Source organism: Bombina bombina, chromosome 2 (assembly GCF_027579735.1).
Source record: "Bombina bombina isolate aBomBom1 chromosome 2, aBomBom1.pri, whole genome shotgun sequence".
NCBI lineage: Eukaryota > Metazoa > Chordata > Amphibia > Anura > Bombinatoridae > Bombina > Bombina bombina.
This window is the reverse complement of record NC_069500.1, coordinates 638,560,686-638,579,098: the sequence shown is the minus strand read 5'-3', so window position 1 is coordinate 638,579,098 and position 18,413 is coordinate 638,560,686.

Here is an 18,413-nt window from a genome sequence, read left to right as displayed (position 1 = left end):
TGAGAGCCCACCTACTATGCTATGAGGCTTTACTGTGTAGCGTCACTAGATTACATAGTTTAAGCTAACATCCATCTTGTGGGAATAAGTTAGTTGTCTCATGAGTAGCACAACGTTCCACTTCCGACTACAACTTAGGGATCTCGTGTTAATGGAATCCAATTTCCTACCTGACCCTTCATCTCGCTGTATACGAGAGTTTATAATAATTAACCAAAAGTTTGCATGTTCATGGGTTAAACTTCCTTTATATGGACTCCCTCAGGGCCCTGTCCACTGGTCCAGAAGGAGAAACACATAATGTGTAAGTATTGTCACAAACAATAGTGTAATAATGATACTTAGGTAATACAATAGCAAAATATACTTGTCCCCACTGAGGGCCCCCTCTCGCCCCCAGAATGGACAGACTCATAGGGATGGTATATCAGTATCATTAAAAGTATCATATTGCTGACCCACTATTAATATAGCTATAATATAGCTGCCAAGACATTCATTTCACAAATTTACGTATCTCCCCCGGGGCTCCCCACTAACCCACAGGTAAGATATACAGGTAAGATGTCTGCAGCCTATGTTGGAAAAAGCCAACAACAAACTACATAAGAAAAGCAAACTGCAAGATAAAGTAACACCAAGGTCCCACAGTATTACTATCAGGGTTGTCCTTAAGCGGCACTATATCATTCTCACTGGGATGTCATTTATTAGGGTAATGGAATGACCCAGACTGTATTATTAAGAGCTTGAAATACCTATTTTTGGGTGCTTAGTATTAGTAAGCCAGAGCGTATAACATGTTAATACTATCATATTTAAGTTGCAACTAGGGATGGGCAAATGTGTAAATTTTCGAATTTCGAATGTAGAACGAATGTTATTACCGAAATTTGAATTCTAAATCCGAATGTCGATAAGAACGAATATTCTTAAAAATTCGAAAATCGAATGTTATTTACAGTTTTCGAATGTCACTTTCGAATTCGAATGTTTATAATTATATCGAATGTCCTCATTCGAAATTTCGAATTTAACATTCTATTTAACAAATACTATTCAGAAGTTCAATAGTTCATGTGGTAGGGCGGGAATCTAGTAAATTGATACATAATAGATACAAATATATCATTTCGAATGTTTCCATATAGAATATTGCATAATTCGAATATTACATTTAAAGAAAGCATTAGAAATACTATTACAAACATATAAATTCGAATTTTTATAATTCGAATATAAATTCGAATTTTTCTAATTCGAATATTGCATAATTCGAATATTACATTTAAAGAAAAAGCATTAGAAATACTATTACAATTTAAATTCGAATTTTTCGAATTCGAAAACACGTATTGCATAATTCGAATATTACATTTAAAGAAAAAGCATTAGAAATACTATTACAATCTAAATTCGAATTTTTCGAATTCGAATATTGCATAATTAGAATATTACATTTAAAGAAAAAGCATTAAAAATACTATTACAATCTAAATTCGAATTTTTCGAATTAGAATATTGCATAATTCGAATATTAGATTTAAAGAAAAAGCATTAGAAATACTATTACAATCTACAATCTAATTTCAAATTTTTCGAATTCGAATATTGCATAATTCGAATATTACATTTAAAGAAAAAGCATTAGAAATACTATTACAATCTAAATTCGAATTTTTCGATTTAGAATATTGCATAATTCGAATATTACATTTAAAGAAAAATCATTAGAAATACTATTACAATCTAAATTCAAATTTTTCGAAAATAATATTTTCGAATGTAATCGTAAAATTCGAAACCGAACATTCGAAAATCGAATGTTAGAATGTTATGTAAACATTCGAAATTCGATTAGAACGAACAAATGTGTTAAAATTCGTGCCGTTTTTCGAATGTAGCAAAACATTCGCCCATCCCTAGTTGCAACACATTATAAATGAACTTTTACTAATGGTATAAGACAAACAGTGCACTACAAATAGCTTCACATTGTATGATGAAAAAAGTTAGCCTTAGTGGCCACTTGACACTAAAGAGGTCATTACAGCAGATATGGGTACAGTATATAAACATTTGCACCCTGCGAGCAGGAGGAGAGATAAAGGCAGGTCTCTATCCTGTTAGCAATATTTATCCCGTGCAGCTTGAGACATGTTAGAGTTACATAAACCCCTACTACAAATGTAACTTTTTTCTCAATCAGGGCTTTTGTAGTCATATGCTGACTCACTGTTTATCAGTATCTTAATGTTTCCATAGAATACTTTACAGTCTCAGAAGCTAAATTTCCAAAGTAGAAAATGACACAGTGAGATAGCATTGGGATAGAGGGTTGTGAACAACAGTAAACATGGTTTATGCTTACAATAATTATGCAGACAACACATATACAAAAACAATCTGCATTCCCTATTGTTTGTGAACTGTAATGATGTGCATACTAACGTTATACTATTAAAGTCTATGAGCCAGCATAAGCTCCTTATTAGGCAGTTCACAGCATGTAGCAAGGTAGACAGACCATTGATATATGGATTGCAGCTAAGAGTGGCAAATTACGACACTTACAAAATAGTGTTTCAGATCAGTGATCGTCATATGCTTTTGCCCTAAATGTCTTAACAAGGGTACCCATAACCAAACGTTTGAGGTATAAACCCCAGTGTTAACTAGCAAGTAACAAAAAGTCAACTCGGATATCAACATGGGGTTACCAAGAACTGTCTCCTTCACCCTACTCCCACTTTAACATTAGAGCGCCCGGCTAGAGCAAATATAAGGTGCTTCATTACCAATTCCAGAAACAACCGCTTTTGTTTTATGGCAGCCATTTCCACTTTCCTTTCTACGCTCAGTACCAGAGACCGCTGCCGTTGAACCTCTGGTCTCTGCTCGCAGCCGGTGACACATTCAATTGCTGCATGTCCATCTGCAGACCCCCGAGTCATCGGTTGCACAATTCCACAGTCTCGGTCTCCCGCTCCATTGTCCTGACCTGCAGGAAGCTGTCCCTTCAGCCCACTGAGGGCCATAGTAGCCAGATACTCCTCCGTCGCAGGGGAAGCCCGGTCTTTGGAATCCAACCCCTCTAGTGTGCTAAATCTCTGGTTGGGGAGACTCTGCTGCATACCTCCCTGTGTTCCAGCTGCTTTGACCATAGAGGCCCCGTGCTCGTGCGAGCGTATTGCTGCATTCACCGCTTCCTCTACGCACTTGAGCTGTGCAGAGAGGAGCTTCTGAAGGGTCCTGTAGAACAAGTACACCATACTTGTAGTATTCAGAAGTTATCCCCCTGATTTTTATGCTCAGACTCTTGCAAGTTGATCTACTGTCGGTCTCACAGAAACACAAACCTCTATATGACTAGCAGTGTCTCCCTTAGAAATGGCGTCCGCAATTAGCTAGCTCTTGGCTTCTCCGAGGTCCCTGGGGCAAACATCGTTCCCAGTTTAGATTTAAAGTCACTTCAGTAGAGCGCAATGAAAAGCCAGTAATATATTTACTCAAATTAAGTAATTAGATATCCATAAAAACTCTGTTGTGGCTTTTAAATAATCCAAAATGTCAGGAGCTCTTAATGTGCACGTCTGATCTCTTCACCGACCAGTTCCGCCCCCCTACTGCTTGATTTTTTGACACATCTACAAACAATGTACAATGTCAGCCTTTTCTGCCTTATATTTATAACATTTACACTTTTGTGTTTCTAAAGTCCATTTATTTATTCTATCAGGATTAAATAATAGTTATTCATTAGCTTCAGTTGTGATTCCTTCCAGCTACAAATTACTGTGGTGACTTCTGCTATACTAACACTTTTTACTATATCTTGCAATTGAATCTGAGGAAAGAAATAATGCAAACTATCTTTAAGCTTATTTAAATGGCTTATACCTAATTTGAAAAAAAACGTTTTATACCAAAATGAGATAGATCATATGCCTCCTTTATATAGTTTAATGCCTGATTCCACTTCTTGCATATCCCAGTCAAAACCATAGCTATGCAGTTTCTGCATAAAATAACTCCTAATCTGTAGATAGGCATAACAATTTCTTGCTGGGAGGTGATACTTAGTCAAAATCTCTGCATATGATTGAAATGACCGTAAATTGCCTTGTTTCAATTTTGCAAAGTAAATTATTCCTTTCTCTCTCCATTCTCTGAAAACTGAGTTATAAATACCAGTTGAAAAATCAATAGTACCTATAATAGATATTGAGAGATCTGAAACCTTTTGTTCATTGTAGTAAAATATATCTACCATGCCAAAATAACATTGGCAAATGTCGACAATTTACCAATATTACTAGGAAGTTTTCTATGATCACAATGTAGAACTGCTTTAAGATTAAATGGAGCTATAAGATCTGATTCTATATTATAATATGTAACATAGTCTGCTTCTGTCAACCAATCTACAGCAAATTATAATTGTAATATTTGATGCTGGGTAGAGCAAACCCACCCTCCTTCTTAAGTTGAATCAATCTATCAATTGCCAAACAAGAATTATTTTTGTACCATAAAAAACTTGCAATGGCCCTATTATATCTAACCATATCCCCTTTTGAAATAAAGGTAAATATTGCAAAAGAATTAAAATTCTTGGAAAGAAGATCGTTTTAATCAACATAATCTTTGCGGTAAGAGATAGGTTATATATTTTCCACCTTTCCAGCTTGTTTGGTAAATTGTTAAATATTTCCTTATAGTTAAGCTGATACCATTCGTTAGGATTCTTACTCAGTTTAAGACCTAGGTAATTTATATATTTTACTTCTTGAAACTCATGTACATTGCAGCTTTTGGATGTTTTATAGATCCATAAGATTTCTGATTTTTTCCTATTAATTTTATACCCAGTGAATTTACTGTAATTATTTATAATCTCTAAACATTTTTATATACTTTTAGAGGTATTATAGAATTATATCATCAGCGTAAAGTGAAATTACCACATTCTGTCTACCTAGTTTAATTCCCTCTATTTCTTGTCTCAAATATACCACTAAAGGTTCTAATGAGATGTTAAACAATAACGGCGATAGGGGGCACCCTTGCCGCGTCCCTTTTTGTAATGTAATATATTGTGATAATTCATTGTTTACTAAAACTTGTGATCTAGGTTTATCATAAATTAGTCTAATAAGATTTACCAGATTACCTTGAAAACCAAATTTTGTAAGAGCTGTAAACAAATGATCCCAATTGATGGAGTCAAATGCTTTCGCTGCATCTATCGCGAGTAAAGCTAAATCTCCTTTGTTATTTTTTTTTTTGCTTTTATTATAATAACTAGTGGGAAAGCCTGCCCAGAGGGCAGTCTATTGTGGTGATGGAACCACCCTGCCATTTTTGGAAGGGCAGTCTATTGTGGTGACGAAACCACCCTGCCATTTTCAGAATCCACCTGGATGCAGTTTACGCTGCATCCAGGTGGATTCTGAAAATGGCAGGGTGGTGAAAGAATCCACCTGGATGCAGCTTACGCTGCATCCAGGTGGATTCTTTCACCACCGAGCCATATCTCCACCCTGCCATCTCTCCTCCCTCTCTTTTGCTCTCTCTCTCCCCCTCTCTCCCCTCTCTTTTGCTCTCTCTCTCCCCCCTCTCTTTTGCTCTCTCTCTCCCCCCTCTCTTTTGCTCTCTCTCTCCCCCTCTCTTTTGCTCTCCCCTCTCTTTTGCTCTCTCTCCCCTCTCTTTAGCTCTCTCTCCCCCTCTGTTTTTCTCTCTCTCCCCCTCTTTGTTGCTATCTCTCCCCCTCTTTTAACCTAAATTACAGAAAATAAAAAAAATCTAATTCCTATTGGCTGATTTGGTTCTTCAAATTCAAATCAGCCAATAGGATGAGAGCTACTGAAATTCTATTGGCTATTCAAATCAGCCAATAGAAATTTAGTAGCTCTCATCCAATGGGTAGTTTAGGTTTTTTAGTGTTAGGTTCTTTTATTTTGAGGGGTTTGGTGGGTGGGGGGGGGTTTACTATTAGGGGGGACTTTGTGTAATTTTTGTAAAAGAGCTGATTATCTTGGTGCAATGCCCTGCAAAAAGTCCTTTTAAGGGCTACTAGCAGTTTATTCTTAGAGTAGGGCGTGTTTTTATTTGGGGGGGCTTTTTTATTTTCAATCGCCTAGATTTAGAGTTCTGTGTTAGCCATCAAAACCAGCGTTAAGGGCTCCTAACGCTGCTTTTTACTGCCCGCTGGTATTTAGAGTCAGTCAGGAAAGGGTCTAACGCTCACTTTCCAGCCGCAACATACATTATCCCTATGTACCCCTAATCTGCTGCCCCTAACATAGCCGACACCTACATAATATTTATTAACCCCTAATCTGACCCCCCAACGTCGCCGCTACCTTACCTACACTTATTAACCCCTAATCTGCCGACCGGACCGCGCCGCCACTATAATAAATGTATTAACCCCTCCCTAAACCGCTGCACTTCCGCCTCAAAAACCCTATAATAAATAGTATTAACCCCTAATCTGCCCTCCCTAACATCTTTGACACCTAACTTCAAGTATTAACCCCTAATCTGCCGTTTTTTTTGTAATTTAGTTTAGTTGATTTAATTGTAGGTAATTGTAGGTAGTTTAGTTAATTTATTTATTGATAGTGTAGTGTTAGGTTTAATTGTAACTTAGGTTAGGATTTATTTTACAGGTAATTTTGTTATTATTTTAACTAGGTAGCTATTAAATAGTAAATAACTATTTAATAGCTATTGTACCTAGTTAAAATAAATACAAAGTTGCCTGTAAAATAAATATAAATCCTAAAATAGCTACAATATAATTATTCGTTATATTGTAGCTATATTAGGATTTATTTTACAGGTAAGTATTTAGCTTTAAATAGGAATAATTTATTTAATAAGATTTAATTTATTTTGTTAGATAAAAATTATATTTAACTTAGGGGGGTGTTAGTGTGAGGGTTAGACTTAGCTTTAGGGGTTAATACATTTATTAGAGTAGCGGCGAGGTCCGGTCGGCAGATTAGGGGTTAATAAGCGTAGGTAAGGTAGCGGCGACGTTGGGGGGGCAGATTAGGGGTTAATAATTATAATGTAGGTGTCGGCGACGTTGGGGACAGCAGATTAGGGGTTCATAGGGATAATGTAGGTTGCGGCGGTGTCCGGAGCAGCAGATTAGGGGTTAATTGTATAATGCAGGTGTCAGCGATAGCGGGGGCGGCAGATTAGGGGTTAATAAGTGTAAGGTTAGGGGTGTTTAGACTCGGGGTACATGTTAGGGTGTTAGGTGCAGACTTAGGAACTGTTTCCCCATAGGAAACAATGGGGCTGCGTTAGGAGCTTAACGCTGCTTTTTTGCAGGTGTTAGGTTTTTTTGTAGCTCAAACTGCCCCATTGTTTCCTTTGGGGAAATCGTGCACAAGCACGTTTTTCAAGCTGGCCGCTGCCGTAAGCAACGCTGGTATAGAGAGTTGAAGTGGCGGTAAATTATGCTCTGCGCTCCCTTTTTGGAGCTAAACGCAGCCCTTCAGAGAACTCTAAATACCAGCGTTATTTAAAAGGTGTGGAGGGAAAAAAACACGCGTAAAAACTCTAAATCTAGCCGATAGGGATTAGGTTAAATTTTGTAAAATTTGGTAATTTGATTTTTTATTTTCTGTAATGTTAGCCTTTTTTATTTTTTGTAAACTTAGCTTTTTTTTTGTAACTTTAGTAATTTTTTGTTTATTTATTTGTTTTAATTTAGGGGGTGTTAGTTTAGGGGGTGTTAGGTTAGGGGGCTTAGTAATTTAATTAGTTATTTGCATTGTGGGTTTTGGCGGCTTAAGGGGTTAATAAATTAATTAGGTTTATTGAGATGTGGGAGTTTTGCGGTTTAGGGATTAATAGGTTTTTTGCGATGTGAGGATTTTGCGGTTTAGGGGTTAATTGGATAATTAGGTTTATTGCGATGTGGGTTTTTTGCGGTTTAGGGGTTAATAGGATAATTAGGTTTATTTGCATGTGTGGGTTTTGTGGTTTAGGGGTTAATAGGGTAATTATGTTTATTGCGATGTGGGGGTTTAGGGGTTAATAGGGTAATTAGGTTTATTGCGATGTGGGTGGTTGACGATTAAGGGGTTAATTACTTTATTATTTTGAGATGTGTGGGTTTGCGGTGTAGGTGTTAATACTTCTCTTGGGAGGTTCGTTGTTTTTTTTGTTATACTTCGTGCAGGCGGTATTTTTTTTGTAATGCTCCGTTTGCCTTCGCTGCATCCAGGTGAATACTTTTGGCTGCACGTGCAGCCAACATTCTGTTGGCTGCCAACATTCCATTGAGGATGCGTGCGCAACTGCCGACATCGACGGACATTACAAACGCAATTAGAGTATAGATAATCCAGCGTTCTCAATACATATCTCACATTTCGTACCAGACTTTTACCAGGCATAAAACCTTTCTAATCTTTATGTATAAGATCCCCAATAACTTTTTAAAGCCTATCTGATAGAATTGACATAAGGATCTTATAGTCTACATTTAATAATGATATAAACCTTTATGACCCTAATTCTTCCGGTTCCTTACCTTTCTTATATATTAGTGTGATTGTAGAGTCAGCAAAGTAAGGTGAGTGCATTTTATTCTCTATATAATAACAATTATAAAGTTTAGCTAATGTCTCTGCTACATCTGTTTTAATAATTTTATAAAATTTTGCTGGTATTCCATCAGGCCCCGCTGCTTTATTAGATTTTGCATTTTTTATTACCCCAATAATTTCCTCTATCGTAATTTCTTCGTTAACTTTCTGAAGAGCCTCTTCTGATAATTTCGGTAGTTTAATTTTTTGCCCAAATTTCTCTTTCTCCATTTCATCTATAAAATCTGCGGAATATAACTTCTGATAGTATCTAAGAAAGGTCTGTCTAATTTCTGTAGCCTTTATATGACTTTTATCTCCTTCCTTTATATTGGCAATTATATTCTTATTCTTTCTAAATTTAATTATTTTTGCTAAATATTTAGCTGAGACCCCCTGATGCCCCTGAAAAAAGCTAAAAAAGCTCTTGACTTCATGTCTTCAAATGCCCACTTTCCTTTCAAAAAGACCTCTCTCTAATTTAGCCTTCTTATATTTATCCCACGTACTTGTATATGGGTTGTTTAAATACGGCTATATATATTCTTGAGTTGGTCCACTAATTGCACTTCCTTTAATTGATTTTTTTTCTCACTTTAATCATATATACCTTGATTTCCCCTCTGAGAATAGCTTTCCAGGCCTCCCAGAAAATCTCAGGTTTATGCGTATATGAATGATTCAGCTTACAGTATTCACTCCATCTATTAATAAGCCAGTTACAAAATCGACTATTATTGCTCAAATAGCCAGGAAACGGGATTCTTTAAATAGTTTAGCTTCCTGGGTGTATAGTTGGGAATTTTTTTGACCAAATCTATCCATTTCTGGATACATAGTCATATTAAAATCCCCCGTAATCACTAAATTCTGATCCAAAAAGGGTATAAATTTATTTTTAAGTTTATTCCAAAATTCCCTATCGAATTTGTTTGGCACATACACATTGCACAATAACTGGGAGTTGAGCTTGACTCCATCCTCAACCCGAAAAGGCCCCACAAGCTCATCTTTGATGATACCAGCCCAAACCAGTACTCCACCTCCACCTTGCTGGCGTCTGAGTCGGACTGGAGCTCTCTGCCCTTTACCAATCCAGCCACGGGCCCATCCATCTGGCCCATCAAGACTCACTCTCATTTCATCAGTCCATAAAACCTTAGAAAAATCAGTCTTGAGATATTTCTTGGCCCAGTCTTGACGTTTCAGCTTGTGTGTCTTGTTCAGTGGTGGTCGTCTTTCAGCCTTTCTTACCTTGGCCATGTCTCTGAGTATTGCACACCTTGTGCTTTTGGGCACTCCAGTGATGTTGCAGCTCTGAAATATGGCCAAACTGGTGGCAAGTGGCATCTTGGCAGCTGCACGCTTGACTTTTCTCAGTTCATGGGCAGTTATTTTGCGCCTTGGTTTTTCCACACGCTTCTTGCGACCCTGTTGACTATTTTGAATGAAACGCTTGATTGTTCGATGATCACGCTTCAGAAGCTTTGCAATTTTAAGAGTGCTGCATCCCTCTGCAAGATATCTCACTATTTTTGACTTTTTTGAGCCTGTCAAGTCCTTCTTTTGACCCATTTTGCCAAAGGAAAGGAAGTTGCCTAATAATTATGCACACCTGATATAGGGTGTTGATGTCATTAGACCACACCCCTTCTCATTACAGAGATGCACATCACCTAATATGCTTAATTGGTAGTAGGCTTTCGAGCCTATACAGCTTGGAGTAAGACAACATGCATAAAGAGGATGATTTGGTCAAAATACTAATTTGCCTAATAATTCTGCACTCCCTGTATAGCTTTGCCATTCCATGCATCTATATTGGAAAGCCACAGATCAATTCGATCCTGGCTTCTTCTGACAAAGAAATCTTGTGCAAATAAGAGAAACCCTTCCTCAAATAAAAAAATGTAATCTCTGCAATGCTCTGTAATGTAATGGAGCCGGAAAAATCGCTTGAATTGAGGCTGAAAGAAGACCTACAATTCTTGCAAGAGATCTGATTAGAAAAAACTTTTTCTTCAGTAAATGAGAAGAAGGGAAGACTTAAAGTTGATAAAGATGTATCTATCAGAAAACCTAGAAAAATTAGTTCATGAGAAGGAATAAGAATCGATTTTTTGAAATTGATAAGAAAACCTAGATTTTTTAAAAATATTCAGGGTCAAATCCAAGTGAGAAAGGAGAAGAGAAGGATCTTGATTCATAAAAAATGTCGTCCAGATAAATAATCAGACGAATTCCTCTTAGTCTCAGCCACGCTACAACAGGTTTCAAAATTTTTGTGAACACCCAAGGAGCTGAAGAGAGACCAAAAGGCAGGCAAGTAAACTGCCAAATTTGATTTTCCCAGATAAAACGGAGAAAATTGCGATGAGAAGGATGGATAGGAAAAGTAAATTAAGTGTTTTTAAGCTCTAGTCTTACTAACCAGTCTTTGTCCATAAGACAATCTCTCAGAAGATGAATTCCCTCCATCTTGAAATGGTTGTAAGATAGGTATTCAGATTCCTCAGAGTTATCACTGGACGTAGAGATCCTTCTTTCTTTTTCACAAAAAACATGTTGCTGATAAACTAATTTTTGTTGTTTGGAGCTATTTCTATGGCTTGTTTTACAAGGAGATTTTTATTTCTTGATCTAAAATATTTTAATCTGTTTTTGAAAATACAATTGGCTTGGAGGAATATGTTGAAAAGGAGGGGATATTACATCTAATAGGAGACCTGAAACAGTTTGAATAACCCAAACATCTGTGGTTATATAACTCCAATTTTGTACAAAAAGGGATAATCTTCCTCCAACTTTGTGTAGGAAAAAATTTGTGAGTGGAGAAAAAGAGATTACCTGAGAAAGGTCTTGGACAGGATTTTGCTCTGGAGAATCTTGGGTTCCAAGGACAGGCTCTTGAAGGGAAGAAGTTTGTGAGTGACTGATTTGGTGGAGGGAAGGATTGATATTGATATTGAGGCCTATTTGGGAAGAAAGGACGACCAGGAAAACGGCCTCTTCCTTTCCTGGCCCAGTCAAAAACATGATTAGGTGTAGGATAAACAATCTTAAGTTTAACTCTTTTAAACCTAGGTCACCAAACAAAAGCCCCTCAGCACGAGGGCTCATCTCTGTAGGAGCAAAGTCTGAGATTTTAGGGTCAATCTTACATAAAATAATTTGTCTATGCTGAGTAGACAAAGCAGTATTGGCATCACCCATGAGGTAAATAGCTCTTTAAATCCACTGCCTCATAACGTAAGGGTCTAACATAGCTTTGTTAACAATCTCTTCCTCAGTTAGTTCAAACATTTTAGTGATAGGACCCATAGAGGCCGAATTATCAAGCTGTCAACTATGCTGCATTCGACGGCACAAATACGCTTGCCTAACATTGCCTAACATTGTGGCCGCGGACCTGAATACGCTCTCCGTAATTATAAAAAAAGCTGTCAAAAAGCTGCGCACCAAGTACGGGGCGATGAGCAGCGGACTGTTGTTAACTAACAGTCATTGATCTCGCTGCTATTCGGCTTTTTCCCAACTTTATTTATACCCTGTCACTAAACACCGCCACTTTACTAAAATGTTTAACCTCTATCCTGCCGCTCCCGGACCCTGCCACAACCTAAATAAAGTTATTAACCCCTATCCCACCGCTCCCGGACCCGCCGCAATCTAAATAAAGTTATTAACCCCTCTCCTGCCACACCCTGACCCCTCTGCAACTAAATAAATGTATTAACCCCTATCCCGCCGCTCCTGGACCCCACTGTCACTAAATAAATGTATTAACCCCTAAACCCCTGGCCTCCCACATCACTACCACTTACTAAACATATTAACCCCTAAACCGCCAGTCCCCCACATCGCCATAAACTAAATTATGCTATTAACCCCTAAACCTAACAAGTCGCTAACTTTACATTAAATATTAACTCATCCCTATCTTATAATAAATTTAAACTTACCTTTAGAATTAAAATAAACTATATTAAACTATTAATTAACCTACCCTAACTATTATACTACAATTACATTAAACTATATTAAACTATTAACCTACCCTAACTATTAAACTAAAATTACATTAAACTAACAATTAAAATTAACTATATTACATATTTAAAAACCTAACCCTACTCAAGTTATTTAAATCTGCTATTAAAAATTACTAAATTACAAAAAAATAACAACTTAGTTACAAAAATAAAAAACACTGTTACAAAAAATAAAAAAAATCTAAGTTACAATAAATAAAAAACACTAAGTTATAAAAAAACAAAAAATCCACTGTATCAAAAATAAAAAAATAATTACACCTAATCTAAGAGCCCTATCAAAATAAAAAAGACCCCCCCCCAAAATAAAAAAACCCCTAGCCTACGCTAAACTACCAATGGCCCTTAAAAGGGCCTTTTGCTGGGCATTGCCCCAAAGAAATCAGCTCTTTTACCTGTAAAAAAAAATACAAACAACCCCCCCAACATTAAAACCCACCACCCACACAACCAACACCCCCAAATAAAATCCTACCTAAAAAACCTAAGCTCCCCATTGCCCTGAAAAGGGCATTTGTATGGACATTGCCCTTAAAAGGGCATTCAGCTCTTTTACTGCCCAAAGTCCCTAACCTAAAATTAAAACCCACCCAATAAACCCTTAAAAAAACCTCACACTAACCACCGACGATCCACTTATAGTTTTCGAAGACCAGACATCCATCCTCATCCAAGCAGCAGAAGTCCTCAGCAAAGCCGGCAGAAGTCTTCATCCAAGTGGGCAGAAGTCTTCATCCAGACGGCATCTTCTATCTTCATCCATCCGGCGAGGAGCGGCTCCATCTTCAAGACATCCAGCGCAGAGCATACTCTTCTTCTGATGGTCAACAACGAATGAAGTTTCCCTTTAAGGTACGTCATCCAAGATGGCGTCCCTTACATTGCAATTGGCTGATAGAATTCTATCAGCCAATAGGAATTAAAGGTGAAAAAATCATATTGGCTGTTGCAATCAGCCAATAGGATTGAGCTTTCATCCTATTGGCTGATCCAATCAGTCAATAGGATTGAGCTTGCATTCTATTGGCTATTCCAATCAGCGATGTCGGGGGCAGCAGATTAGGGGTGTTTAGACTAGGGGATTTATGTTAGGGTGTTAGAAAACCAGTAAAGTTTACACCTACCATAGAAATCAATGGGATATCTGGTAGCATCGAACATAAGCTTTCGTGCTTTCAGACTCACATTGATTCCTATGGAATCCGTGGCCTCCAGGGTGGCGGATTGAAAACCAGGTACGATGGGCCAGAATAGTGGCGAGCGTACCTGTTTGAAATTTGATAACTTGCAAAAGTTGTCAGATAGTGCCGAATGTGTATTCGGAACATCTGTAATGACATAAGCATTGATCTGTGTCGGATTGAGACTGGCGGATCGTATGTTACATCACAAATTTCAACTTTTGCCAGTCTGTAGGCTTTGATAACTAGGTCGAATCAAGCTCACCACAATTACGCTGCGGAATTCCAGCGTATTTGCTGTTGATGGCTTGATAAATATCCCTCATAGTGTCCAAATATTTATCCTGACAAGCTTTCAAAAATGTATCACGTCCTTTTCGGATATTAACATTTTTTGAGCTTACAAATTTAACAATATTTGCGTCCACTTCTGGCATGACAGAAGTTTTATGAGGCAATTCTGGTCTAGGACATTCAGCACTTGAAGTAGACTGGCTTTAACTGAAAGAGGCTTTCTTAAGTAGTGATCCATGAATTTAGCAACCCTCTTAGAGGGTCTCCAATTAGAGGAGCAGGGATGCTGTAAATCCTGTGGGTCTAAAAATTCTAATCCCTCATTGTCTAACATTTTTTTCTTTATTTCTTAATAGATTTTTTTACATTTTTAGGGATATAAACTGAAGAGGAACTATATAGATTGCCAAGAGTAATTATCATTCTCTGAATTGGAGTCCAAAAACTCAGATGTAGAAACTTGGTCTACTTTTCTCTTGGATGCTTTTATAATAGGAGCTGCATCTTCAGAATCTGATTCTGAGGAAATAATTTTATTTTTTGCAGTAGGAGAATTAACTCTGTTTCTTTATTAAATTTCTTTTTCAATAAAATATTTCTATATCTCTTAGATAAATGTTTTTTTTTTGTTTAACTTTTCTAGGAGAATTAAGGTTCTCATTGGCAGATTTTAATGCTGCCTTACAATGACTTCTATAGTCTTTAATAGAATTATCAAATGTATCTGTAACAGGTTCTTCAGATATAGAATTATATTCATCAGAATGCATTTTAAATAAATAAAATAAAATACAAGTGTAAAATAAATACAGTATATAACTAGGTAAACCTTATATAACTTGAATAATAATAAGCCAGCACAGTGTTAATAAAATTAATTTAAATTAGATAATCTAAATGAATGTACTGTAAAATATATATCAGGGAAAAACTAAGTCTTATTGATATAAACTATTTAGCAAAGTAACAACAAGTAAAATGATGCAGTAACAAAGTTGCCAATATGAGAAAAAACTAAGAGCAGGACTGAAAATGTTGCAAAGTTTCACTGAGGTAAGGGCGGACGACAGCTCTGAAAGAAGATGGATGCGTCACCAAGGGGGCGTGGCTATAACGCAGAGGGGAAGTAAATGGATACCGGTCCAGAACAGAGCAGGGGCCAAGAAAGCAAAAAGAGGAGTGGAATAAAAGCTCCCAGAATGGATTATAAGGTAAATAAAACCGGAAAGCATAACAGAGTGAATCGGAGAAAAAAACAAAAGTAAACACTTAAAGGACCAGTCAACACATTAGATTTGCATAATCAACAAATGCAAGATAGCAAGACAATGCAATAGCACTTAGTCTGAACTTCAAATGAGTAGTAGATTTTTTTTTCTGACAATTTTAAAAGTTATGTTTTTTCCACTCCTTCTGTACCATGTGACAGCCATCAGCCAATCACAAATGCATACACGTACCATGTGACAGCCATCAGCCATTCACAAATGCATACACACTTATTCTTGCACATGCTCAGTAGGAGCTGGTGACTCAAAAAGTTTAAATATAAAAAGACTGTGCACATTTAGTTAATTGAAGTAACTTGGAAAGTTGTTTAAAATAGCATGCTCTATCTGAATAATGAAATTTAATTTTGATTGAGTGTCCCTTTAAGAAAATATTTAACTAACAATGAAAAATAAAAAAACGTCACTTGAAACTAAAGTTTTATAACAAAGTAAGAATTAATAAATAAATAATAAGTATAAATAATAAGAATAAGAAACTACACCAATAAAATTAAATAAGAAAATGAACCTTAACAATAATATAACAAGTTAATATAATAATAAAATAGAAAGTCAATGAAATATAAATTTATATATTTTATTCAAAACACAATAAATAAAGATATTTTGACACACTGCAAAATAACATAATTTATGTAAGAACTTACCTGATAAATTCATTTCTTTCATATTAACAAGAGTCCATGAGCTAGTGACGTATGGGATATACATTCCTACCAGGAGGGGCAAAGTTTCCCAAACCTTAAAATGCCTATAAATACACCCCTCACCACACCCACAAATCAGTTTAACGAATAGCCAAGAAGTGGGGTGATAAGAAAAAAGTGCGAAGCATATAAAATAAGGAATTGGAATAATTGTGCTTTATACAAAAAATCATAACCACCACAAAAAAGGGTGGGCCTCATGGACTCTTGTTAATATGAAAGAAATGAATTTATCAGGTAAGTTCTTACATAAATTATGTTTTCTTTCATGTAATTAACAAGAGTCCATGAGCTAGTGACGTATGGGATAATGAATACCCAAGATGTGGATCTTTCCACACAAGAGTCACTAGAGAGGGAGGGATAAAATAAAGACAGCCAATTCCTGCTGAAAATAATCCACACCCAAAATAAAGTTTAATGAAAAACATAAGCAGAAGATTCAAACCGAAACCACTGCCTGAAGTACCTTTCTACCAAAAACTGCTTCAGAAGAAGAGAATACATCAAAATGGTAGAATTTAGTAAAAGTATGCAAAGAGGACCAAGTCGCTGCTTTGCAAATCTGATCAACTGAAGCTTCATTCCTAAACGCCCAGGAAGTAGAAACTGACCTAGTAGAATGAGCTGTAATCCTCTGAGGCGGAGTCTTACCCGAATTAACATAGGCAAGATGAATTAAAGATTTCAACCAGGATGCCAAAGAAATGGCAGAAGCTTTCTGGCCTTTTCTAGAACCAGAAAAGATGACAAATAGACTAGAAGTCTTTTGGAAAGATTTAGTAGCTTCAACATAATATTTCAAAGCTCTAACAACATCCAAAGAATGTAACGATTTCTCCTTAGAATTCTTAGGATTAGGACATAATGAAGGAACCACGATTTCTCTACTAATGTTGTTGGAATTCACAACCTTAGGTAAAAATTCAAAAGAAGTTCGCAACACCGCCTTATCCTGATGAAAAATCAGAAAAGGAGACTCGCAAGAAAGAGCAGATAATTCAGAAACTCTTCTGGCAGAAGAGATGGCCAAAAGGAACAAAACTTTCCAAGAAAGCAATTTAATGTCCAATGAATGCATAGGTTCAAACGGAGGAGCTTGAAGAGCTCCCAGAACCAAATTCAAACTCCATGGAGGAGAAATTGACTTAATGACAGGTTTTATACGAACCAAAGCTTGTACAAAACAATGAATATCAGGAAGAATAGCAATCTTTCTGTGAAAAAGAACAGAAAGAGCAGAGATTTGTCCTTTCAAGGAACTTGCGGACAAACCCTTATCTAAACCATCCTGAAGAAATTGTAATATTCTCGGAATTCTAAAAGAATACCAAGAAAAATGATGAGTAAGACACCAAGAAATATAAGTCTTCCAGACTCTATAATATATCTCTCTAGATACAGATTTACGAGCCTGTAACATAGTATCAATCACAGAGTCAGAGAAACCTCTTTGACTAAGAATCAAGCGTTCAATCTCCATACCTTTAAGTTTAAGTATTTCAGATCCGGATGGAAAAAAGGACCTTGCGACAGAAGGTCTGGTCTTAACGGAAGAGTCCATGGTTGGCAAGATGCCATCCGGACAAGATCCGCATACCAAAACCTGTGAGGCCATGCCGGAGCTATTAGCAGAACAAACGAGCATTCCCTCAGAATCTTGGAGATTACTCTTGGAAGAAGAACTAGAGGCGGAAAGATATAGGCAGGATGATACTTCCAAGGAAGTGATAATGCATCCACTGCCTCCGCCTGAGGATCCCGGGATCTGGACAGATACCTGGGAAGTTTCTTGTTTAGATGAGAGGCCATCAGATCTATCTCTGGAAGCCCCCACATTTGAACAATCTGAAGAAATACCTCTGGGTGAAGAGACCATTCGCCCGGATGCAACGTTTGGCGACTGAGATAATCCGCTTCCCAATTGTCTACACCTGGGATATGAACCGCAGAGATTAGACAGGAGCTGGATTCCGCCCAAACCAAAATTCGAGATACTTCTTTCATAGCCAGAGGACTGTGAGTCCCTCCTTGATGATTGATGTATGCCACAGTTGTGACATTGTCTGTCTGAAAACAAATGAACGATTCTCTCTTCAGAAGAGGCCAAAACTGAAGAGCTCTGAAAATTGCACGGAGTTCCAAAATATTGATCGGTAATCTCACCTCCTGAGATTCCCAAACTCCCTGTGCCGTCAGAGATCCCCACACAGCTCCCCAACCTGTGAGACTTGCATCTGTTGAAATTACAGTCCAGGTCGGAAGAACAAAAGAA